The 24,834-nt window shown below is 37.4% G+C and overlaps 1 long non-coding RNA gene across 7 annotated transcripts in view; it reads left to right on the top strand.

Annotated features, from left to right (window-relative positions):
- LOC127524685 (uncharacterized) overlaps positions 1 to 24,834 on the top strand; it is a 387,968-nt gene that overhangs the window by 98,585 nt on the left and 264,549 nt on the right. For all 7 annotated transcript variants that reach the window (XR_007933128.1, XR_007933122.1, XR_007933126.1 and 4 more), the window contains exon 3: positions 13,956 to 14,032. This is a non-coding gene — a long non-coding RNA (uncharacterized LOC127524685). The remainder of the gene's footprint in view (positions 1 to 13,955; positions 14,033 to 24,834) is intronic.

Raw genomic sequence — 24,834 nt, 5'->3', positions numbered from 1 at the left:
ATTATGACAGATGTCCTTTAAAGTCATTAGAAGGCTGTTGTAATAGATCTTCACGTGAACAGTTTCATTCTTGGTCAGTCAGAACTAAGGATGAGAATCGTAACAATTCTTGTTTCAATTCTTATTCCAGTGTCCAACTATTCTTTAGTACTCTTGAGGAAGCAACTCCCATTAAGCCCCCACAACCCATAGAGTGATAGAGTGGACCTAAGTTTTTTTTTATTTTTCTTTTTTTTTTTTTATTTAAAGGGGTGGTTGATTATGATTTCACTCTTTTAACTTTAGTTAGTGTGTAATGTTGCTGTTAGAGCATAAACAACATCTGCAAAGTTATGATGATCACAGCTCAATGCAAAGGGAGATATTTTCTTTTAAAAAAAATCGCTGTTTAAGGACTACAACAAATAGCTGGTAGGGACTACAATGAGCTTCTTCCCGGGTTAGTGACATCACTATCCCTAAAATTGACATAACCTCTGGCCCTGTGAACACGCAACAAATGGGGTGAGGCCATGTTGGGCTTCTTTAGAGAAGAGAAAGAGTTGTTGTAGTAGTGTTGTTACCATGTTGCCATTTTACGCCGGTCTGCTTCACAAACAAGGGTCAATTCAATGCTGGATTTGCACAAAAGATTAACATGACGGCACATGCTAGTCGATGAGTTGAATCAATTCCACAGCAACTACATAAATTCCTAACCATTCAGAATCGTCCAGTTGCATTCTAAAAGTTGTAACTTCTTCCTGAGTCTCTCCATCAGTGTCTGACTCCGGTTTGAACAATGTAAGGCTGAACACCATTACTGCCAATCGTCATTTTGGCTGCGTAAGATTCTTCAGCTTTGCTGTTGTTGAACAACCGAAGTGCGAGCTGTTAAAGCTCCGCACTCTTCTGGAAAGGGGGCTGGGGGCAGCAGCTCATTTGCATTTAAAGGGACACACACAAAATGGCCTGTTTTTGCTCACACCCAAAATAGGGGCAAATTTGAAAGCTAGAATAAATGATCTGTAGGGTATTTTAAGCTGAAACTTCAGACACATTCTGGGGACACCAGAGACTTATATTACATCTTTTAAAAGGGGCATTATAGGTCCCCTTAAATATTTGGTTATTTTGGTTCCAATAGGAATCCAGTTCTGAGTAAAAAAAAATATATATTCTTAATTTCCAGCAGCAGTCTGAACAGAGCATATTGAATTGGCCAAAATTATGTTTTTTTTTTTTTGTTTGTTTTTTAAATTTTTAATAATTGTGTAATCAGCTAATGTGTATGATGAAAGATGTTTCTAACCCTAAATCTGATACCATTTCTTTCCCCAGTCTCTGTGGGCTCCATCTTCAATCATACTGGATCCACATGCACAAAGTCATGGTTTATTTGTGTGCAGATTCCCATGCTATATCCATGTGCATGTTGTCCTCTGGAATCTCTTGTTGACCTTATTCCCAGAAATCTTGACGAAACTCAATGCACCCGCTACCCTTGTTCTTTACAATACAGTACTCAAAAGCATGGATATTTCATGTTGGGGGCGAAAGGGCATTGCATCCTCTTTCTGTAACTTTCTCTGTGCTTATAAGGCCTTTAACCAGAGAGATTCATTTCACCCCTGGTACACAGAGTAGAAACAACATAAGAACAGGAGGTCAGAATACCGATGCTGATTTGCCTACGACATGAGACAAGGAAAGGGGCTTCGTCCACAGTTTTAGGTGCTGGTTAGGTACCTCATTTTTCTGTGCGGTTCGCAGTTGATCAGTCTCTCCCCGAGGAGGTGTGATCCACCGTATGTCCGCTCGGCCAGACCTTGGCCCTGCATTCAACCCCAGCTGTGCTGAAGAGGTTAAACTGGCGGGAGCTTTCGGAGACACAACTGGACAGCTTTAGTGCATTTTGTTGTAATTGTGTCCCAGTTGTCTTGTCAGAAATCAATTCAAGTTGGGAGCTGGCTAGCACAGGGAGGTCAAGGATTCTGCAGCCTAAATATTTTATCTGTACTACACGTCTGGAGCTTTTAAAGATGCGTGCTGGCCTGTTTTCCCCATTTCTCTGACGCACCGACGCTATTGGTTCAGCCTTTCTGCCCAGGTCAGGGCCAGGTTAAAATCAATTATAATCAATTATTAAGGGTACTGTGTATCTGGTGGAAGCTGAAGGGAGTGATGTGGAGAAGACCAGGCCTCGCTGAAGTCCAGTTTTATTTATTTCATTCTCCTCTTCTCAGCCTAGATAAGAAGATTAACCCAAAGTAAAGTTTTTAGGATAAGAATGTAACAAAATATTTTTTTTTTCTTTGATTCTTTATTCTTTTCTTTTTTTTCTTTTTCCGTTATACATACCATTGGCTACTTGTTGCACTGAAGAAGTGGCTCTCAGATTGATAAGTTTAGTTTTTTATATATAAATGTTCTGAAAAGAGGTCTTTGCATATATTATTAATATCATAAAAGACTGGGGTGGTTGTAACATGGGGTACAGTCTAGTATAAATACAAAAAGGAAAACTATTTTGAGGAAGAAAAATCAACATTTTTACTTTTGGACTATAATTTGAATTGCAGACAGATTAATGAATGTTAAAAATAAGTGAAAAAATAAAATAGAAATATATCATGTTTGTGCAGACAAGGAGAGTTGTAATGCTACGTTCCCATTTACTTCTACCGAACCCACAAAGAAAACCAAAAACCAGCTTTTGTTAACAACGTGCATAACTGTCCGTTATGTTTTTTTTTTTTTTTTTAATTGCTAGCTCATTTTTTATGCATTTATTTAATATTTTTTTTCAATTTGTTTGGTGTTTTAGAATTAAATTTGTAATATTAAATAGAAAATTTGTGATTATTTTTTAAATAATTAACAAAATGTACAAAAATGTTTCCCGCCTGCTGTCACTCTTCATCACGTTAGTAGTCAGTTGTAGCAACAGCGCTCTTTGTACTTGATATTAATTTACAGTACACTATATTTTATATTACATAGTATTAATTTGTAGATAATAAGTTATAGATTCAAAATCTAATTTGTAGCATATACATTTGGGAAAATGAATACAAAGCACCCAAATACTGAGTTATAGATATTAAAGCAAAACATTTTACAACAACCTCTACTTCCTGTCCTCTACTGGCATGTCTTGATGAAAGCACTCTGAATACCTGAGCACATGTTTGTGTTATTGTGTGGCATGCTGATTTCAGTAAAAACCGTCAAATGACACTCGAGTCCCAAAGGGTTAACCGTTCCCCAAACACTTCCACTGAGACTCTTCAGAGAGTAGAGTTTGGTGATTTAACCAAACAAATGCAGAGAGTCAGATGTGGCTCATCCTAAACTCAGTGTATGTAATACATAACAAATCATACGACATCCATCAGCCCCTCTTTCATTAGCCCAAACATGAAGAGAGCCACCATAGTGGCCAAACAATTGTGTAGCACTGTCCCCAACTCCTTACTCTCCACTCACCCGCCTGTAATTACTCTCAATGAATAAATAACATTGATGGGCATCACTACTTCACGCTACGCCGTGCCAAAAACACGCTTTTCAATCGCAAACATCTGCGGCGTTGACCGTAATACCGTACAATTGAAACTGTTCAAGGTGATTTGTTTTCATCCTTGTATAAGCACAAATTTGATTTCCTCCAGTCCCAAAACAGACAGACATTGAGTCTGATTTGTTTTTGGCGGAAACTAAATGAAAAATGTTTTCAGCAGAGCACAAACCACGCAGTTGGGGGTGAACCGAGGGAGAGACTTGCAGTTTGGCCAGCACCATCTTCATGTGCCTTACTCACACAGTCCAGATGAGGTGTGGTTGGCAATCGATGGGCCTGGGCTTCAATGTGATCATAGCGGATGAGAGATGAGGACGTTTCCCTGCTTTGGTGACGGCTGCAGGCGTCAGGGTCGATTTGGCGGCCGGCGGATTGAGAGGCGTTATATCTGAGGAGCATGAGGTTCCACTCCGATGAGCAATCTGCTTTATCAAAAGGCCTTTTTCTCAATCAATACAGCTTTCATCAGGGGAGCCCAGCGCTGTGCTGCCCGCACTGTATCGGCTCTCCTACTGGGCAGATGCCACGTGTGGGACAGGCTAATTCCCGCACAGCTGGAGTTAGTCTGGTCAGCAGCTCTCTTGACCTGAGAGAATTTAGTTCAGATAAACATACATGCATGCTCTCTCTCTCTCTGAGGTCATCACTCAATATCCAAGAAGAGTAAACTTTTTCTTTATATATAGCTACATAGAAACTGTTGTGTGATCGCATAAAGGATGTATTAAAGGGAACATGGTGGGGTGGGGTGGGGGGGGAATGAAATGTCTTCATTTTTTTTATTATTTGGTAACACCTTACAGTAAAGTTCTACATGTTAACTTAGTTGATTTGTCATGAAAGCAGTATTTGACTTAAACATGTCATGTTTCTACACATACTAATACATTGTAACATTTCAAGTTATATAAATTAACACAAGGTAATGTTTTATGAACAAACATTAATTAACAATGAACAATAGTTTATAAATTGCCATTAGCAATTACGAATCCAAGTTAAATAATTGTTGATCATTGTTTTTTTTTTCATATGTCATGCATTAACTAACTTTACAACAGTGTTAATTTCGTTGACGAATAATTTTCGTCAAGGACATCTTTTCACGGACGAAAACGAGACGATGACTAAATAAAAATGCATTTTGAATGACTAAAACTATAACTAAAATCTACTCTAATTTTCGTCAACGAATAAAAACTAGACGAAAATGATAGAGAGGGACGATTTGGGAAGATTTCCAGTCAGGACTGCTGTCCTGTGTGGAAGATGCACACATTTGAAGTGTAACGTGCTGATCTAACCGCGGGAAACGTGGAGATGTGGTTGTGGGTCTCCCTCGGTAGAAATCGCATTCCGGCGGAGGAGAAATGGGAACGTGGGGGCACCGCGATGCGACCGCAAAGGGCACTTTCACTTTCGCGATCAAAGGGGCAGGGGCATACTAGGGAATTAAGCATATTAGAATGTGTGCTCTGTATAGTTTTCTGGAATTCATGCATTTTGTACCAACATATCTGGTATCATAGGAGAACCCATTGCTGGGAATCAAGGTGAGGATGTGGCGAGGGCTCGTTAATGAAGTGGCATGGCGGCGATGAGCAGATCTGGAGGAGGATGGCTGCATGGGGATTACTGCCTTAGTCCTCTAGCACAAGGAGAACAGTGAATTAATCTCCAGTCTCGCCCATTCAATGAGTCCCCAGAGCTTGCTTAATTAACCTAATAAAAATACTAATAGAACCATTTCCAAAGGTAAATTTAATTTACTTGTCAGCGTTGTACATCAATAGGGATAAGGACGGGTGGGCACTCGTGTCTCGGTGAGCGTCCACGCCGGCCCCTAATAAATACCAACTCGTTTACATCCACATCTGATTATGCCTGCTGTCAGTGGCCACAGTTAAATTATGATGAAAAGAGGGGCTGAGAGCAGAATTAACATGACCAAAGATTAACACAATATTTGTCTAGTAAGATGATGGGATTTCTTTCTCTCTCTCTCTGCCATTAGCGGCTGCTGACCGTAAATTTAGGTAGGGCAGATTCTGGGTCTTAGCGCTAGTTTATGATAAACATTTTGTAAGCTTTATATTCTAATCGCTGTACACATGCAGAACACTTTTGATTGCGTTATTCAACCTGAGGGTGGTGCTCTAATGTTGATTGACAGGCTTTAAGTACACAGGACACATGCATAGAATGCTATCTTAGAATTGCCTTCATGTAATATTTACTGCCTTTGAATGTTGTTTTAGAATATTATAAGTTGTGGAGGAATTCCAGTGTGGAAAAAAATGTCATGTCTATTCTCATAACAAACATAAACCAAACACAACTGAACTTTATAAAGGCTATTCACATGAGCATGTTTAAACGAAAAGCATTTATAATTTAATTAATTTGAGGCGCTACTCCACATAGGAAGAACAGACATGCCAACTAGTTACTGACTTGATGCAGACTAATATACACATGGCTGAAGCGGATTGATAACGTCTTGGTCTGGAGCGAGGTTTGCATAAGGTAGCGTGAAAATAAGTGGGGCAGTCTGAAATCTGCCTCAATGGCTCTAAAGTAGAGTTTGCTGCAGTTCCATTTTTCACCACATATTTACATTGGGAAATTGTGGGGCGCTGTCGAGTTTGGGAGGGCTCAGGTGCTCTCACAGAGGATGGTATATTGATATCATAATACATGCCTGTCAAAGCCATTCATTAAATTTGAATGTATCCTCTTCACTTTACGACTTAAAAAAATAATAATCTGAAAAATACATGGTAAAACCCGAAAAGTTCAGAATACTCAAAACTTTTGTGGACGCCGATTACCTCAAAACATTTACATAAACCAACTCAATCAAGTTAACTAACTCAAAGATTACATTAGCAGAACTTAACAATTTGTATTTTGTACTACACAAACTTGTTAATTACAATTTAATTTGAATAAACAAACTCATAATCTTTATGGTGTTAGTTAGCAACAGCACACTAGCATGTCCTAATGTAACTATCAAAGAGCCTATCACTATATACTTGCATGAATTGTTAATTAACATGCAGTATATATAGCCTTGAAGTTTTGCAGCCTATTCTCGACCTAACCACACGCACCACTCTTCACTAGGACGATAACTGTACAAAACTTCAACATAACAGAAACACCTTAAAATAGCAAAATGACAGAGCATTAAACAATAACAATTTTTCCCCATATTAATCTTGTGCAAAAACACACAAAATAACACTTAATTTCAACATTTATTCTCCTTACACAATCTGACGCAAAACATGGGAACTAATCTGCTGCAACTCAGTCAGTTTAAAGGGTTAGTTCACCCAAAAATGAAAATAATGTCATTTATTACTCATCCTCATGTCGTTCTACACCTGTAAGACCTTCATTCATCTTCGGAACACAAAGATAAATAAGATATTTTTGATTAAATTCGATGGCTCAGCGAGGCCTGCATAGACAGCAATGATGGTCTAATGATGGCCAATTTCAAAACACTGCTTCATGAAGGTTTGGAGGTCTGAATCGAATCAGTGGTTCAGAGCGCCAAAGTCACATGATTTCAGCAGTTTGGTGGTTTGACACGTGATCCGAATCACTAATTCGACTCAAAAGATTCATAACGCTCCGGAGCAGTGTTTTGAAATCGGCCATCACTAGATATTGTTAAAAAGTCGTTATTTTGTTTTTTTTGGCACACAAAAAATATTCTCGTCGCTTTATAATATTAAGGTAGAACCACTGAACTCAATTAAGCTGTTTTAAATATGTTTTTAGTACCTTTATGGATCTTGAGAGAGGAAGTACCGTTGCTGTCTATGCAGGCCTCGCTGAGCCATCGGATTTAATCAAAAATATCTTAATTTGTGTTCCGAAGATGAACGAAGGTCTTACGAGTGTACAACGACATGAGGGTGAATAATAAATTACATTATTTTCATTTTTGGGTGAACTAACCCTTTAAGTTCTGCTTACTAATATCACATTTTGAGTTTACATAAAGAACTTTCAGTAGTAATTGAGTGAAACAAACATTTCATTTAATTAGTTTAAACTGTTTGGTTTTACAGTGTATTTGTTTCAGAATGCTGAACACATTTACAATTTATTATTGATTCAGTTTATATAGGTCTATGTTTTGAATGGATATTTTGGTGGGGCACTGCCCCACCTGCCCTTATAGATGAGCCACGGCTGCTCTCTGCCACTCCTTCTCCCCTTGATAATATAATTGCTTACCTCAGCCATGAACAGTGCCAACTCGTAAAACAAATTTCATTAAAACAGATAGCTATATATTTGTTCACCAAATGGGGTTTAAGCAAAGGCAGTTCATATGGAACAATCATAAAAAACTTACTGGCGGGAACTTTGTGGCGATGTACTACCGATGTACTACCAAGAGCCATTAAGCCCATCTCATTACTGCCCTCCCAATGACTGTGTAATGACCTGCAATCATTTGTAAGTGAATAACTATTAAAAGCCCTGGCAGCTGGGAGAATGCTTTTAAAGTCAAATTAAAACACATGGGAGGTAGCCTCTTCCCTGCATAATATGTATCTATAGACACATTACAGGCTCCCCATCCTTTTTTTCACTACCAAGGATATTTCATCTCCAAAGAGACAGAGAGATAAAGAGGGACTGGAATTTAAAAAGCCGTCTCGTCGACATGCTCTTGTTTCAGGCACTATGATTGAATCTTACGGTCTTTGGCGTGATTGTGGCCTCCCAATGATGGGCCTTTGCGTTGCGTTTGCGTGTATGTGTAAGCCCTTTCGGATGTGCATAGACAGCTGTGGTCCTTGGAGTGAGCAGACCCTCACTAGCGCATTGTTCTTTCGCCGCCATGCGTGAAGGGGACCAATCAGAGGCTTTTATTTTCTTAACTTGCTTTGTGAATAGATAATTACTTCTGCAAGAGACTTCTATAAACTGTTGATGACTTTTAACTTTCTCAACAGTGACAGCAGGGTTAAACCCTCCAGGTTTAAGATTCTGTGTTGAATGCAGACAAAAAGAGTTCTGAGAGAGGAGGTATTGATCAGTAGTCACATGGAATACAATATATGTTTTTACAAATCTAATCACAGATAATGAAGACCAGGACATTTCTGTATGACAGCAGGGGTTACTCATGCTGAAAGAACGACCTTATACCATGTACTTAAACCCCTTTTACAGATTTTTAGAAACCACTTGTTTTCAATAAAATGCCCCGATAGGTGAAGGCCTGCCTCATATGGAACAACAAAGCGAGGGGCGCATCATCCTCTACTGTTTTTGAAGAAATTAGAAAACTTTTAGCCTTGATTTCTTCTAACTAATGACTTCTCTCTCTTTCTGTTTCTCTATATATTTATGTAATTAATTTTTTTTATTAATTTATTTTCATTGTCATTTTAAAATATATTGAAATAAATTATTATTTTAATGATGATATCAAAAACAAGATATATAGGAATATATCTGTGATTAGATTTGTAAAAACATATATTGTAAGTTAAGGCATATATATATATATATATATATATATATATATATATATATATATATATATATATGTATGTATGTATGTATATGTATGTATGTATATGTGTGTGTGTGTGTGTGTGTGTATGTATATATATATATATAGTTTAACCATGTGACTTAACTCCAACATACAGTGTGTGGACTGACATACAGTTGGAGTTACCATCACCCACCACAAGGTGGACTAATATATATATATATATATATATATATAATATATATATATATTTAATATGACAACATATATAAATATAAGGACAAGGTTGAGGGATTTTGATGAAGAGGCTGTGAAAGAGACTTTTTATAGATGTCATATTTGATAATATCAGGGGGTTTAATTTTTTAAGGCTATAACACTGCTTTGACCTATATTGCAAACTTTGACCCTTTTTTTAAAAAAAACGCAGCCATTCAAAGCAATAAGACATAAAGTAGCAACGCTCCTCCTCAACTTTAAATTCCCCCTCATTTTCCAGTCTGATCAAGATTTCTCTTTGAGGACTTGATATGCTCCTGTATCTGTACGGAACCACAGAGGACGGAAAGACAGGAAAGAGCGAGAAGAGAAAGCAGGAGGAGGGAAGAGAATGTTCTGTGTTTTGGTGTCACTGGGGGCTACGTGCTTTTTATATGTCCCAGTAGAGAAGAGAGAAGACGCATGTAAAGGAGTAGAGAGGGAGAGAGAGATAGAGGGATTCTCTGGAGGGGGATCTAAGGCTGTGTCCGCCACCGCCACCTTAAGCCACCATCCTCCTGTTGGTTTTAATTCACTTCCACAGGAAATCTAGATCCGCTTCCCTACTACACAGAGCTAACTTGTCTGTTTCTTTCTATCCTGTAGAAACAGTTCTCCAGGGACGTTTGTGTTTGTGTGAGTCATGTTTTGGCTGCATTGTGGGGACCCCGCAAAGATGGTAAAACCTGCAATCACCTACATTGTGGGGGGCTGCCTGAAGAAAAATAACATTTAGCAAATATAATAAAAAATGACATATTGAAAATAGAAAATTACAATATAATTTTATTTTATTTTTGCAGTCAGAAATATAATCCCTTGAAATCTTATTCAGCGTGATGTTGCAGATTTAATAATAATAATAATAATAATAATAATAATAGATCTTATGTATAGCTAGTGTGTAAATATAATGGAAATTCTTATTAGCTATTAACCATGCTACGTGTGTGTGTGTGTGTGTGTGTGTGTGTGTGTGTGTGTGTGTGTGTGTGTGAGATATTATACCTTTATCAGCCTGTCTCTTCATCTCTCTCTCTCTTTCTCTCTCTGTTGTCGCCACATATACATAGCAATGACCTGGCGCTCACTATACAGACACCATGCTGTGAATTCCATCTAACCAGAGAAACAAGAGGAAATTGTTATGCAAATGAAAATGCACTGGCTATTCTAGAAAGGTTGTAATGTTTGTGTGTGAGTGTGATTGTATTTGTGTGCTTATATGTTAGAGTAATTCAGAGAGTAAAATAAATGCAGAGAGAGCGAATATACCAGGAGTGTGTTTCAGAAGCATTCTCATTCAACGTGGATTGTGTATACAAGAAATAAGCATATATATTTCCTGCCGTGAACAGAAGTCTCATTTGTAATCTTTGTATAATACACAGCTTCCCCATTTTGAAATGAAATATACTTTATTGTCCCTGATAGAGAAATTTGGAGTAGACTCAAAACCAACATTCCAACATCACATGGTATCCCTAAAAATACTATACATTAAATGAACATACACATCCATATACACCATCACAGATATCATAAAAAAAAAACGAGGAATCATGTACCTTCTCCCAGAGGGTAACAGTTCATAGCTGGAATGTAATACATGGGACGGGTCACTTAAAATCCTTTTAGCCTTTTTCAATGTACATTGTTCAAAAAGAGACTGGATACTGGTATAGTCTTTTTGTCCTGTCAATTTCATAGCAGTTCGTACAATACATTGTATCTTTGTTTTGGATTTTACGTTGAGGTTTCCGTACCAGGTAGACATTTTTAAAGTGACAGCCTTTTATAAGAGCTGCTTGGCTGGAAGTTAAAGGTGATGTGTGTCATTTCTGCTCCATTAGCATCACCAAGCAGGGTTGCAAAAATAATGTTTTCAAACAGATTTCCCAAATACTCCTGCTGTCTGCTATTGGTCAGACAAACAAATAGCCCCGCCCCAAACTCCCTGCTGAAACTGAGCAATGTTTTGATAGCACCGCAGTTTTTACACTTCTACATACAAAAAAACTACACTTAAAGTATTTAGTATTTGAAGAAAATAATACTTTCAGTAACTTTCAGTGACAGTATTTTTTTACAAAAATATTTTGTTTCAAACATTTGCTTTTTTATATTTTCGTTCATTAAAGAATCCTGAAAAAAATAAATAAATAAATAAATATGGTTTCCACAAAAACATTAATCAAAACAACTTGTTTTTTACATTAATAATTAGAAGAAATGTTTCTTGTTTTCTGAATTATCACTTGACACTGAAGACTGGAGTAATAGCTGCTGAAAATTTTGCTTTGCCAAGACAGGATTAAATTATATTTAAAATATATTAAAATAGAAAACAGTTATTTTTAATTGTAAAAAGAGAAAATCACACTATTACTGTTTTTTTTTTTTTAAATCAAATTAATGTCTTCTTTCAAACATTATAAAATCTTATGGACCCCAAACTTTTGAATTTTTATTATTATTATTATTATTTTTAAATGGCATTCCAAAAACTACACACTTTCAAGACTTCCTTTCATAGGAAGCTTCAAGATTTCAGCTCGTCAGCACAAAATCCACCCTCAGTGATTCAGCGAAGCAGGATGGAGGTTTTCTCTCGGGTGGGTGAAGTGATTGTTCCCTGGTTTGAGTGTTTATAGGCAGGAGGATGTAGTCCTCAGTGTTACTGCCTAATAAAAAAGCTTGCATGCTGTGTGATTAAATAACAGGGATGGCAGTAAAGAGAAAAGACATAATGATGGTTACATGCAGGTCAGTTACAATTTAATTGTCATTGCACTTCATTGCGAACGTATCAATTCGCTGCTGCTTAGCTGAGCAGAAAACAATGCTTTAGCACATAGAGGGAGTCCTGCTGACTGCCTGTCAATTTACCTAGTCTCATCCTCGTTTTATTTGTCTTCTCTCTTCTTTAAGAAAACAAGTTGAATTTTTCCTACTGTAGATGGAGTAAACTAAAGCCACTGGTCACTTTGGTTGTCACTCCACCTTGTTTAACACTACTTTCGAGAAACATATAATAACTTGAAATAATGTGCGCACCCTAGATAGATTTGAATTGTATGAATTACTTAAAGTAGACTTTCATAACTACTCTGATTGGGGCTTTTGGAATAACAGTGCTATGTTTTTGCTCTGGTTTGGTTGACACTTAACAGAATTTTTTTTCTTTTTTTTTTTTTCTGTTGACATGTTTTGTTTTTGTGGCTGTAAATTGCATCAGGTTGCATCAGGGTTAGCCATACTTAGAGCCATGCTGATTCCTTTTTGGGTCTGTCCAAATCCTTTTATGAGTGGGTCTCTAAATGGCACAATCCACACTAGCTCCAAAGAAGATAATACACTGGTCGAGTCTGCACACTCCAAACAGTCTCCCCACTGAGCTATCTTTAAGTCCATAAGTCTTAGTCAAATGTCACGACATGACTGATGCATTTTTAAAAAGGGAGCCGTTCAAGACAATCAAAGTGCGGGCCTAGTGGGCTTGTTAGGGCTCCCTCTGTCTGTCCGGTTCCTCTGAAGTCTGTTCGGACCGCTTCTGTTTATGTTTCTCAGCTCGTCGCCTGTGACAATCCACATATGGTCATTTATCAAAGATCTGCGCTTCACAAGAAGCTGTTTTTGTGAAGCTGTCAGCTCAGATATGGCCAGTGATAGCTCTGTAGACTTTATTGTACAAACTTGTCAGAATTCCCATCAGACTCGCAATCGCAGCCAGCCATGTAGTACCCCCTTCCATCTCTAGCCCAATGATTTGTGTTCAAATGAAAAACCCAAACCATCCCAATAAAGTTTTGGCAAGGATGGGCCGGTTTAATTGGCAGGCAATTGACGCGCCAATAGACTGTCATCCTGGGGGTCAAGAGTAATTTATTGAGATGCTAACTGCCTTTTTTTTTTTTTTTTGGCCTGCCGTTCCATATTGAAATTCCCATCCAGACTGTATTACACGAGAAGATGATGACTTAATCCCCTGTTAATTAGAATAACATTTCCAGCAGCTGAGGCTTAGCTGTTAATGCAAGGGCCACACAGGAAAGGCCGGCCGGCTGGATCTGCGGCCCCAGAGTGGGAAGCTTGGCCTGGGCTCAGAGATCCAGGCAGCGGGGGCAACTCTCCACACCTCCAGCGGATGAGTGGTGGAAAGCTGTTAAATCCGCCGCTGATGACTCTCTCGTCGGCTAATAAGCTCATGTTTATTGGCAGGCTCTGTCCATCAGTGGCCTATTTTCAGCAGCAAATGGAAATATGTATTAGAAACACAGAATCCTCATATGGTAGTGCAATATTTTTAATAAGCTAATTTTCCATCGTCACAGAAATTGATTACATGTATTATTTTTTATTAACAACTGACCTAACAATATATTCACAATGTAGAATGGCCTCTCAAACCTTATTACAACATCCATCCATCCATCCATCCATCCATCCATCTCTTTTTCTTAAAACTGTTTATTTCCAGATTTAAATCCCAGATTTTCAGTGTGATCTCAAGCTTTTAGACCTTACTGTAAATAGACACAGTAAAGTACAGGTTTAATGCAAGATTAAAATATTTTTTTTCTTTTCTTTTTTCTCTGCAAGGTGCTTTTTGCAGTGATTTGCTGCCAGCTTCACCTTTGGACAGAGTGCAGAAGTGAAACCGGAAGTGGCAGTGCCAGGTTTGCCCTGTTCTTTTTCTATCCCAGTATTAATCCAGCAGGCTCTCTACTCTTTAAGAAAGACCTCATTACCAGCCTCATTGATTGTGCTTCCTGCATCAACGACCACAGCTTCTACTACTACACCAGCTGAGAGAGAAAGAGAGAGAGAGTGAGAGCGAGAGAGAGAGAGAGAGAGAGAGAGAGAGAGAGAGAGAGAGAGAGAGAGGAGGCTTAGCAGTGCATCTGTGTGTCCTGCATTATGGGTAGGGAGGTAAGCAGTAGGCAGGAGGTTTATGGTGCTGTAATTGGTAGTTAGTGTGATATTTGTAAGACAAATAGAGCTATATGTGTGATTCCTCCTCTCTCTCTCCTCTCTAGTCTTTACAGCCACCAAAGGGCCTCATTATAGCCCACCACAGCCCAGGCCTCACTGCACCACACACACACACACACACACACACACACACACACACACAGAGGGCTGGAAGTTGTGTGTGACAGTGTGGCTGCCAGGACTGATAGATGATACAGTAAGTGTGGTATTCATTGAGAGAGGACCCTGACGGTCAGGGGAATGAAACAGCTCTTCATTACAGCGCACCCGGTGGACGTTTTACACTCACGCTGTGCACTGCGGGACTGACCGAGTTTACCGTGGTCACTCATGCATATGCAGGGTTCAGAATTAACTTTTTTTTGTGAGACCTGCCACTGGTGAGCAAATAGAGAAAATATGTCTTCGGACATCATGTCCAACACAGTGTTGGTGTTGTTAACTAACATTAAAACTATAAAAAAATCAATCAGAAATTGAAATAAAGCTGGAGTAAAATAAAATGTAAATAATAGATGAAAAAAAAAAAACTAACCATGGCAACTAACCGAAATAAATAAGTTGAAGTAATTGAAAACTGAATTTAAATAAAACTAAATAGAGATATAAAAAAGAACAAGGTAAATATTTAATTAAAATGAATTAAATATTATAAAATGAATAAAAACTTATTCACATAATGAATAAATACTATAATAGTGTATAAATAATACTAAAATAACATGGATGCATAATAAGCCACTGTTCCTGCTACTTGATAAATATTCAGTATTTGCTCCATTAAAATGAACTGCAAGGAAGTGCAGTTAGCAGTGAGAACTCACTTTCTTTCATCCCTTTCTGAACCAGCTGCTGTTTATTCGCAGACGTGTGCTCGCTATGCGCCCGTCCCCTCCTTTAAAGGAACTGGAGCGGGCCGCAGGGTAGATTACCGCTGAAATCACGACTTGTTCTCTCGCTGTCGGCTACCAAGTGTGAACACACTTCAGCTCTGGGAAGAGAGGGATAAAAACACGAAGAGAATTATACAACCAAAGTATCTGAAACTCTCTCTCTCTCTCTCTCTCTCTATATATATATATATATATATATATATGTATATGTAAACACAAGCCTCTGTTCTCTAGTACAGTTAATTGCGAAACTGTAAAACAGTAAACGATCTGAGAGGAGTAAATAAGGTGTTTTTTTCTTTTTGTTTTCATTAAAAACAGCATCAGCACTCAGTCTCTTTGCCGTCACGCCAGCATTCCGGATTCGTATTCCTGGATGCACAAACAGTGTGTAATTATCCCAGCCTCCCTGCTGTTCTCTCTCTCTCTTCCCCTCATTCGGTCTCTGCATATCCCACACTGGAGAGACCGAGACCCAAGATGATTCTCTCTCTCTCTCGCTGTCGCTGTCACACAAGAGGAAAAGAGCTCCTCTCTTCATTACAGAAGGACCTGATCCAACTTGAAAGATGCAGCCATTATTCTTGACTGTCTGGACTCCCCCCTCTCTTCCCTGTCACTGGCTTATTGTTTGGCCTCCTGGGGTTGCATTTTAAACCTGCACTGTCGCTCTAGCCCACAGAACGAGAGTTTCATCGACTGCTCATAATGTCTGCATGCTGTTAGAGGAAATTCTGGGGAAAAAAATGTAAATTGTTTTATGCAAAAATAATGACATTTGCTTCATAATGCAGAGGGAGTGATGCATGTATGTGTTTATAGTGCAGAGGTGTGATGCAAAGGAACGTTATGACAAATGCAAATAAGAAAAACAAAATGATCACATTTGCACAGTAGTCTGAGGCCAGTTTATGAAAAAAAAAAAAAAAAGTTTTCAGTTTCTGCACTTCTAATTACCTTGAAATTTTTTTAACCATAATATTAATTGATATGACTTAATAGTTCAAAGCTGTCTGGTTACAACATGATATAAGAAAAAACTAAAGTTTTTTTTTTTTTTTTTTTAGTTATATGTCAGCTGTAGTCATTTCACATGAGTAGAGGGAGTTGAGATATTCAATGCTGTTCAGTTTATTTAATGTACATTTTAATTGTAAATTTCATAAACATTGCTAATATTAGTGCAGTTTCAGCCAGATGTCTTCATGGTCTATGGTAATGTGCTCACAAGACTTGAGTAAATCTTTCAGATGTGTTTACTGGAACTCTAAAAGAGAAAATTCTTTACTTGGTAGAAGTCACTAGAAATTTTGGGTTTAGGAAATAATTTGTTTATTGTAATATGTACTTCAATCTCAATTTTGGGATAGAGAATGGATTTTAAAAATATAATAATAATAATCAGCATTATCATTAGTATTTTTTTAGATACGATTATTTTTTATTTGTATAATAATAATATAATAATAATTTATTATTATTATTATTATTGTTATTGGTAATAATAATAGTAGTATATGTTGTAGTAGTAATAGTGTTTTTGTTTATATCTCTTTCTTTTTTCTTTTTTTTTTTAAATTTCCATTCAACTAGGCTGCAGTCCCACACACATTATTCTCCATTTATTTTTTATTTATTTTTTCTTCATTTTCCCCCCTTCAGGACAGCAAGTGAGTGTTGCAGTTCATTTGAAACGATTGTCACTGGAATTGGTTTTGCAAGGCACTGAGAGAGTGATGGCCCCAGTCATTATGTCTCTGCCCGCTTAGCATGCTGGTAATTAGGGACGGAGAGAGAGGGAGAGCAAGCGAGAGAGAGAGAGAATGAGAGGAGAGGCTGCCACTCTGGTTCACAAGGGTGAAAGAGACTTTATTAAGAGTCAGAGACAGATCACAACTGCTAAGTGACCCACCAAGGTCAGGATCAAGGGCAGACTTTGTAATTAGTATGCTTTTCTAGGAGGGAGGCTACAGTGCCATTGTTCTGCCACAATCAAATTAGCCCCTCCACTGTGGACCCTGTATCACGACCTCAGGGCCTGGACGGCTTCTTCTGACAGAATAGCAATGATACAAGAGAATATGTACTCTGGCTTCGTAATGGGTCCAAATTTCAGATTAATTTATTTATTTGTAACTAGGATATCAGACTAGACTAGGCCAGTATTTCCCAATCTTTTTTGTATTTTATATTACCCCATGGCCCCTTAAGTGAGGCTCCAAGCCACAAATGTTCCTTTTAACACATATTACACCGTATCCTAACCAGATGCAATGTGATAAAATTCTAGCAATAAGCAATTTGTCTGTCCACACCAGACATCATACAATATGCAAAAAAACAAAAAAACACAGCCAATCAGAGGAGTGTGTGGGCAAGCCCACTTCTGTCTAGCTCTCACAGTGAAATGGATAAGTACATAAACAATTTAATAAAAATAAACAATTTTAACATTTATTTATATATTTGTTTAAAATACAACATAGTGACTGATGTAATCTTTGTCATGGAATACCCTTGTTTGAATGCATTGAGTTCACAGTTTGAATCTTCCTATATCCATTAAATTATTTTCAGGATCTGAGGTAAATTGTCCATAGTCTCTTTCATTATGACAGTTTAAAGTCACTCAAAATTATATTCAAGCGCAGTTTTCTTTAATATGCAAAGCACAATCAGTACCTGAGCTGTCAGCAGCAGCGTTGCAGAAATAGAAACCACTCCAAAAATAGAATCCCTGTTCACTCGTCGCATATCACTGTTGCGACTGGTTAGAACAAAAACTGGAAAATAAAAATAAATTGAAAACATGCATTTTATCATGTTGTGGTGTTTCACCTGGTTAGCACACACATATACAGTACTTGATTTTCTCAAAAATACAAACTTGTGCATACATGTTGCTCACATATTGTAGACTTTAGCCATTGAAATGTTAGAAGTTACTGAAATAAGCATAAATGTCAGGGCATGTCAAAACATCTCCAGAGCCTTAAAAAATCCTCAGACTCTAGAAGGTTAAAGTGGTCAATATTACGTTAATAACAATCAGTACAGTTGGGGAAAAAGAGACTGACCAAGTAGCTTCCTCTCTTTTTAATAAGACACTTGAGCTTGTTTGTCTACAGTTGAGTGAGCAGTCACAGAGAAACTTTCCCTGAGAAAGACCTAACCACAAATATGTGTATATATATATATATATATATTTATAAATGAAACCCAAATGAGATGTTTAACAAAAGTACTCAAACTCATTTGCACTCTTTGTGCGGTGGAATTTAAATACCACAGATATTCGACTATGAAATATCACCTATACAAGTGAATACTCTGTCATTTGTACAAATTTTAATGAGAAGTTACGACATACAGGTACCAAAGACAAAAGTTTAACAAAGCAAAATCTGAAACCAAGTGCCCCCCTGGGGTACATGTATTGTAAGCCTGGTTGGAAATCACTTGACTAGACTGTTTTATTTACATTTACATTTAGTCATTTAGCAGGCGCTTTTCTCCAAAGCGACGTACAAATGAGAATAGTAGAAGCAATCAAATCAACACGAGTGCAACAGTATGCAAGTGCCATGTTAAGTCCCAGTTTAACCAGCAAAGTGCTCGTAGCAAGGTTGTTTATTTATTTATTGTTTGAGAAATCAAAAAAAGAAAAGTAAAGATATAAATAAAGAGAAAGCGCTAATATTCCTGGGTCAAGTGTTGACGAAAAAGATATGTCTTTAGCAGTTTTTTGAAAATGGCTAAAGACTCAGCTGCCCGGATAGAGCGTGGCAGGTCATTCCACCAGCAGGGAACAGACCAGGAGAAGGTCCGTGAAAGTGATTTAGTGCCCCTTTGGTTGGGATGGCACCACAAGGCGCCGTTCGCTTGCAGAACGCAAGCTTCTGGTGGGCGCATAAGTCTGAAGTAGTGAGTTTAGGTATAGTGGTCCTTCATTCTAGCTCTACAAATTTGGATTGGTTTTTTTTTTTTTTTTTTTCCTTCCTGGGTTACATGGCTTCACTTCGTTTGGTGGTTCTTATCATTCTCATGAAGAGCGGTGAGATTGTATCTGAGACTATAACCTTTTAAGACCTGTTTAGACTGAAAACTATAAAGATAACCTATGTTAGCTGAAAGTGATTCCAAGGATTTTGTTCCTCTGTGACGTTACTGTTATAGTTGTGATGTGGATTTCCCTATTCACATAGAATTAGAATAATTATTAAAGCTTGATAGTTATTGTTATCGTCCTTATTGTGAATGAGAGAGTGTAAGTAGCCATTTTTGTGGATTGTGAGTGGAGAGATGACAACTTTTCATAGGCCTGTTAACTGTAAGTGTCCCGGTAGCAGGACTCTTGTCACGCTTTTTTATTCCCTTTCCCCCCCAAATACATTGGTAATCATCATAAATTGGATATCAATCGAAAGCTTAAACACTCAAAATTCATCCTGTGAAAACCGTTTTGAAATTGGACATTGTGTTACCATGAAAACAGTACTTTAACACCTTTTAGCTGGCTCAATTTTTGTTATATGGCTTTGATTTTCTAGCAATTTTGGGGTCTAAAGTATTTTGTAGGATATTTTTGGTATTAAAAAAAAAACAAAAACATTTAGTTCAGTACATTTGCTTTGCAGTCAACGTAAACTTTTATAACTTTTATAATCTTTTTAAAAGTGCTTTTACTTTCTGCAATAATCTAAGCCCAACCTTATGTTTTATGTATGAAACACAACCATTTAAGTTCAGATCTTCACAAAAAGGTAGGGGACGGTTAACAAGTTAACCAGAAACCCATCAATTACTTTTTTGTTTTCTGTCTTTGTCTCTTTCACAGTAGACCTCAATATGAAATACCATAGCGAACATCTCTGGACACACTATCCACTTGTTCGGTGTCATAAACTATCACACTTCCAGATGAATTAGATACATCAGCTACAGCACAATCGACACAGCGAACGACAGGGAGATGAACCCAAGACGCCGGCAGCGTTACTGCAACCCTGATGGCAGATACACATCTTCACTCAGCCACATCCTCCCCTCACACACACACACACCCTGCATTAAATGCTCCGTTCTCTCCCTTCAGCATCCTTCCCATTAATTCTCTCCCTTTCAGCCTCTTGCGTTTGTCTGATTTAACAAGATAAGATTTGAGAGCTGATGTTGGCTGTTCTTAATGTACCATAGGGTCCACAATGGGAGCTGCACCCCAGCTTCTGAGAGAGGCATAAATCGACTATTCAGGGGGAATTGGGGGGAAAGAGAATTAGATATGCAGCATAACAATTTTACAGCCCTAGCCTCAGAAATTGAAATAGTGGAGATTAATGTATCATACATTATACACTGTCCATCGAAATCAGCTCTAATATACTGAGCAGGCTTGCATAACAAGAATAAGACTTTCTAAGAAGTGCTCCTAAGGCCAGCCTGACCTCGGTAATTGATTCGGATCCCTACGCTGCTGTCGAGCAGTCTTACCAGAAAGCTCCTGAGGAAAAATAATCTCCTATTGTACGATTCTGATTTAGATCATTGCAGATAATTCAGCGCCAGTGACCGCAGATACGAGAGAGTGTACTATGAGTGAACTCTAAAGGAAAATCATAAAAGAGGGAATATTTGAGTTAAAATGTTGATGTTAAATGTGCTAATGTGCTGTTAAATTGGAGTTTTTGTTATGTTGTCAGGTTTGGGGGATGATAGTTTGCTAAAAAGGAGTTGTTTAGGTTGAGATGTAGGTGATGATTGTTCTATATGATGCTTAAGTTCTAGATCAGTGTTTTCTTTCTTGCTCTTCCAGCTAACAGATAGAAATTTGTATTTAGTTTATATATATTTCATCATATTTCTTGTCACTCCAATTCAGTTTCCTGTGGGGTGTGATCAATTCAGTTAAATTTGAATGGATTGGGAAGGAAGTTCTTCAATTCTGAATTTTGCACAGTCATGTTGATTATACTGTAGTTTGAGTTAAATGTTTAGTTAAAGGAATAGTTCACCCAAGAATAAACATTTTTATAATTTACTCATGCTAAATAAAACAACTTACTTTCTTCTGTGTAGAATGAAATGGGTTAGGCAGAATATTCATTGCATGCAATACAAGTGAATGGTGACCCAGTCTGTCAGTCACAAACATGCTGCCAAACATCTCCTTTTTTTTGTTTCCCAGAAAGCAATACAGGTTTGAAATCTGGTCAGAGAGGCGAGCACAATACAACATGAGACATGATTTTGCATAGCATGTATAATCTGTACTTTTTATCTTTTAATTGCTCATCATAAATGTTTATTGATCATACTTACCATAGCATACCTCCACTGACTTCCTGACTACTGCTGCCTGTATCTTTTTGTCAGTCTGTCTGTTTCTCTCTCTTGCTCTTTCTGTCTTTTTCTGTGCCTTTGTGATCACTGATTGGCGATCCCCTGGTTTTGATTAACTTCACTCTCTTTGAAATCAGACAGCAGGCACATATCTGGGGGCATCACACAGAATATATGGGTTAAAAAGCTTAGAGAAAAGGATCACGTTTCTAGCCTAATAAAAATCAATTCAATGAAACTGGTTAGAAAATGAGTCATAATGTTGGTTTCAGAGTGATTTGCCATTATGCCATTATGGCTAATTTCATCCTTTATACTTGTTTTTCCATTGTTGCCCTATGATTCTTAGAGATGGGCATCTAAATGATTCATAACTATATTCTGTCATTATGTCAACATGGACAAAGCACATGAGAGAAAATGACTTTTTTAAAGAATTAGCTGTTGTTTAGCTTATCGTATTTTTAAGATAAGATAAAGTAATATTTCACAGGTCTGGTTTATAATTTTATTTGTGATTTGTATAAATGGATGTTGTGTTTTGTTTTTTTCTTTTAGAGTTGTGTGTATATATATATATAGTATCTCACAGATTTTCACCATTTAGACGTAAGTGGTAGATTTCCAAAATAATTTAATTTGTTGCAGATAAATGTGGTAATATTACAGTATGTCAAAGTTTGATACTTTTGAGTTTTTTTCTTTGTTTTTGTACATTTCAGACATTGAAGCACACAATTCCTAGTCTCCCCTATTTTCATTGTGATCACTTCACCTATTAGTTTTGTAGTGGCCATCATTTAATATCACTAAATACTGTTGCTTTGACCAGCATCATTACAGCCAGTTTTATATTAGAACATTATTACAGCTGCTTTTATTATCTATTGCCACATGGATTCATAGTAATTGTGTTCAGTGCAGCACAAGGAAATGAAACAAATACAGACATCCTCAGAGAAATAACAATACAATGAAGTCTGGTATTTAATACAGAGATCAAGACATTAATTGCAACAGATCTAAAGCGGTACTATAATACTGGATAAGACCATACTGAATAGTGCATTATGGCCCAGTCTGCTGTACTGATTCAGGGTAGCGTAAAAAAAAAAACAAAAAAAACAAAAACAAAGGACCATTATTGCTTTAATTCTAACATCGATCAGTGCCTGTCCAGTTTTTCAGCAGCCTTGGTTACGAAAGTATAGGGATTTTAAAATAGTCATTGTTAAAGATTAAAAAAGGCATGAACCAAATCAACTAGCTAGGTGCATCACATTGAGTTATTCAAAATTACAAACTTTTATTTAAAGCAAAAAAATCAGACAAAAATAAATTAAATAAAAAATAAAGGTACAATACTGTATGCTTAACCACTTTAATGAGGAAAAGAACTACAATCCCATGAAGCATTACTAATGTCATGAATTTTAAAATGATGAATAAATATAAAACTATTAATTCTGTACATTGAATCAATATATTTATTGCAAAATATGCATATACAGTATATACAAATATTTAAGTAGTAGCATAGGGAGTGCATTTGCAGTGCTTCATGGGAGTGGACGCACACTAAAGTGTTCTTTTGAGACTATTTTCTTGTATTGATTTGCAGAATTATGGATAATGTAGTTTTTCACAAGGAATTCCACTGTTAAAAAAATAGTTGAAATAATGCAGGTTTCGACAAAAGAGTATACCATCAACTAACAACCTCGTAGCTCACAGTAGGTCTGTATCACTTCCTATCTGAATGAATGTTGCTTTTTTCTTTTGGAACCTGACTGTTGCTCTCAACTCTAAGCCTAGCTATTGTTACATAATCACTAACATTGTTACATTACTAATGCTAAATCATTGCTAACACTTTTAAATCTATTATGATTATTCCAGTACTGCCACTCTTGCATTTCCACTGTTACTCACATTATAAGGTCTTTACACTATTTTTGTACTCCAGTATTACATCAGTAGCACTAGTTCTGCACATTATCATTACAATAGTTCTGTTAATATTTATGTGTTAGCACACATTACATAACATAAATATCCAGCTGTGTCTTTATTATGACAACTAATACCTAGCCCATGAAATTAGTCCTCTTAACATAATGTTCGTATTTGTGAAATTTGTTAGGTTGGTAAGCATACGTGTTCTTATTCTGGATGAAGAGGAAATGAGAGTTTATGTAATGTAACAATAGCACTGGTAATCTCCGCCATAATTTCCCTTGTCGTTGGTCATATCTTGCACATGGTGCCTTAGAGATGAGGAGATAAAACTACTTCATTTCTCTAGGTAAATGGAGGAGGGGTCCGCTTCATCTCGTTCGACCAAAGCAGAAGGGGGGAACTGTGATCCCAGCGTCTTTGCCCCTCCTCTGGCGCTGACAGTTACTGCTCGCACTCCTCGCACGCACTCCCTTCCCTCACCTCCCCTCGAGCTTCCGTCTGTATCACACAAACAGTAGGAAACAGTTGATTTTCATTTGCTGTTGCCGGGCAATGCGACGTGATGTCTTAACACTTGTAAATGAACACTCCTCCTCCCTCTAATCTGTCACTTTAATGCGCCATAGATTTTATTTCTGACGCTGCAATATCACATTCTTAATAACAATAATCAACTGCCTGTGTTGTTTTTTTCTCGCAGAAATTAAATCCTGACACAGAGAGTAGGACTAATAAAAGATGTAGCTGGAGGAAAAAGGAATAAATAAATATGACAAATCACGGCGGCTGAGAATTTGTATTCAGATGCGAGAGACAATTACACAAAGAGTCAGAATGTATCAGGCTCTCCGCAGATCTGTAATAGCTGTGCTGTGGGCCTGCTTGTTTCCTGCTTAAATGGACTACGTGGGGTACTGTGTGGTGCGACTTACGTTGTCCAATACAGTCAATGCTGATAATAGACACACAAATGCATACGGACTGTACACATGAATGTGTGGCTGTTAAAGATTGCTGCACAGGTTAACAACCGGTTTAGTATTAAATATGAGAACGTTGTTGTTGTGTTTTTTCATGGGCTGTATAGGACAAACACTGAATTTAAAAGACTCGCAGTACAGTGGGGTCCAAAGGTCTGTGACTACTTGTGAAAATAATTCAGTGTTCCTAATTGTAACGCGGAATGTTTCAGAAACGAGGAAGAGGAGGATCCCAGTGCAGTATAGCAGTTTATTGACAAAATAACATGAGAACATCCAAGCAACAGTAGACACAGGCAAAAACCAGAGTAAATT

The sequence above is a fragment of the Ctenopharyngodon idella genome, chromosome 13 (genome assembly GCF_019924925.1).
Source record: "Ctenopharyngodon idella isolate HZGC_01 chromosome 13, HZGC01, whole genome shotgun sequence".
Classification (NCBI taxonomy): domain Eukaryota; kingdom Metazoa; phylum Chordata; class Actinopteri; order Cypriniformes; family Xenocyprididae; genus Ctenopharyngodon; species Ctenopharyngodon idella.
The sequence above is the reverse complement of the archived record's forward strand: the minus strand, read 5'-3'. Positions and strand labels throughout refer to the sequence as shown.